This window comes from Euphorbia lathyris, chromosome 8, assembly GCF_963576675.1.
Source record: "Euphorbia lathyris chromosome 8, ddEupLath1.1, whole genome shotgun sequence".
In the NCBI taxonomy this organism is placed as follows: domain Eukaryota; kingdom Viridiplantae; phylum Streptophyta; class Magnoliopsida; order Malpighiales; family Euphorbiaceae; genus Euphorbia; species Euphorbia lathyris.
The window spans coordinates 25,937,881-25,940,354 of NC_088917.1; the positions used below are offsets into that span (position 1 = coordinate 25,937,881).

The 2,474-nt window shown below is 34.7% G+C and overlaps 1 non-coding gene across 1 annotated transcript; it reads left to right on the top strand.

Moving 5' to 3' along the window:
- The first annotated feature begins 759 nt into the window (after positions 1 to 759).
- LOC136204960 (small nucleolar RNA R71) lies at positions 760 to 866 on the top strand. Its single transcript, XR_010675770.1, has one exon. It is a non-coding gene; the product is annotated as a small nucleolar RNA R71 (small nucleolar RNA).
- Positions 867 to 2,474: the final 1,608 nt, after the last annotated feature.

Below are 2,474 nucleotides of genomic sequence, written 5' to 3' on the forward strand. Positions count from 1 at the left end.
ACATGCTCTTTCGGATTTTCTTCCGTATGGCTTGGAAGACTTCCCTCTTTGCGGGATGGAATTGATTTAGCGAGTTGTCCAATTTGAATCTCCAAATTATGGATGCTAGATGATTGGTTTTTAATAAGCTGATCGAATTTATTCTCGATCCGTTTAAAACCATCGTCGTGATTACTTATTTTTCCGCTCATAGCATCAATAAATTTGTCGATTTTAGAAGATAAAGTGCTAATCGTATCTCTTGATTGATTTTGATAATTAGTAGTCCGATTTTGATTAGCATTAGCATTATTATTATCTCTCCAGTTAAAGTTAGGATGATTTCTCCACCCAGGATTATATGTATTGGAGTAAGGGTTATTATTTTGGTTTTGCCCTTGGACAAAATTTACCTGTTCAATTTCACTCATACCTTCGTAATCCACATCCGTATGGATTGAGTTACCATTGGGATCACACGGTGCCATAAACTTATCAATTTTGTGCGATAAGGCAGAAAATTGGGCTTGCAACATTGCTACTGGATCAAGATTCACTATACCTTTAACTGATGAAGTAGTTGAGGATGATGGTTTCGCTGATGGTATGTGTCCACGTTTCACGGGCCACATACTGCTGTTGATTGCCATCTCCTCCAAAAGTTCTCTTGCTTGGGCAGATGTTTTCTTCATGAATAACCCTCCAGACATAGCGTCCAATGAACCTCTAGTCGTAGGATTTAGTCCATTATAAAATGTTTGCATTAAAAGTTCAGCGGGCAATTGGTGATGTGGGCATAAATGTTGAAGTTCTTTAAAACGTTCCCAAGCCTCATGAAGAGTTTCATTATCATTTTGAGAAAAAGATGTTAACTCTTTAATGACTCTTGTGGTTTTTGCTAAAGGAAAAAATTTTGATAAAAATGCTTGGGCTAATTGCTCCCAATTCTCAAATGTTGCGGCTGGCATAGAAGTTAACCATTCTTTGGCTCGATCCTTCAAAGTAAAAGGAAAAAGGCGAAGATTGATTGCTTCTGCAGTCACATTCGGTATTTTAAAAGTGTCACAAATTTCTAAGAAATTTGCCAAATGGGTATTAGGATTTTCGTTAGGTAACCCGTAAATGTTACGTTATTTTGCAACATATTAAGCAACGCATGCTTAATTTCAAATTGGTTTGCATTAATTTAGGGTCTAACTATACTGTTTGTTACACCGGCCACTCATGTCCTAGCGTAATCCATAAGTGTGGCCATAACTTCTAGCTCAGTAATTCTAGTTTTTATTGGGGTTTTCTTTTTCTTTTTCTTTTCTTTCTTGTTCTTTTTAAGAGTTCTTTCAATTTCTGGGTCAATAGGATCTGGTGACGTGCCTGAACTTCGAGAACTGCGCATGAACTTGAAATTTCGCACGAACCGAAACTACCTACAAAACAGAATTTGAAAAATAAATATGTTAGTAATTGAAAATAAATAAAATATAAAAGTTTGAATAAGTATGAATAAACCTAGATTCGTAATAAAACACGAAAAATTTAAAATTTTGTCAAAACTTTTGGCGTTCCCCGGCAACGGCGCCAAAAACTTGTTGAGCGATTTCCGCAAGTGCACGGTATACGCTTGTAGTAATAAAAGATATCGATCCAACAGGGAACGTTTTTTTAACAAAACTTATTTACAATCGGTTAAATTTACTTTTAGGTTTATGATATGGAAAAATCGTTTAATCGGTTTTGGTTGTGAAATTGCTAGAATGAGAATTAGATTAGATTATGAAAACGTTAGAAAATATTCTGATTTAAGAATGAATTTGCAAGATAGGAACGTTTAGTACTTTTTAGAAAAGTAAACAGATGTATTTGTTTGCATTAAGCAAAGAAAACAACTTTAAACTTTGTACGAATTATAAGGATTAAATAAATGACGGAACCTCTAATTAATTGGCTTTGAACATGACAAAACCCTTTCGGGATAGTTGCCCTTAATCAAATTAAAACTCTTTCGCGATAATAATTTGCCTAAGTGTTCAACAAAGTTTCCTTGTAAAGATTTTGGAGTAAATACGTTTTAATGAAAACACTAGCAGTCACTTTAGTGGATTGGTTACCATAAGTGCTGCATAAAAATCTATCGAATAGAACAGACTTTATTAGATGAAATATAAATTGATACAAGTTTACAGAGAACATGGAGCATGGAAACATTCGACGACTTGCAATTGAACGGGTTGTCAATCCTTTCCTTGGGTTTCGTTAGAGTTTGTCAGGCTCAGGGGCGGATCCTCTACTCAATCTTCTCGTTGAATCTTCGTAATAGAGACTGGGTCGGTCTACTACCAAAATGAAAACTAAACTGGAACAATGTCTAAACGCTACTAAACTTGTTATTATTGAATAAACAATGTGTGTACAGCATATTGCTTTTTACAGAATCGAAATCTAACTTCTGAATCACTTGACTCGGAATTTCTGCATAAATTCTATATTAATCTCTTTTT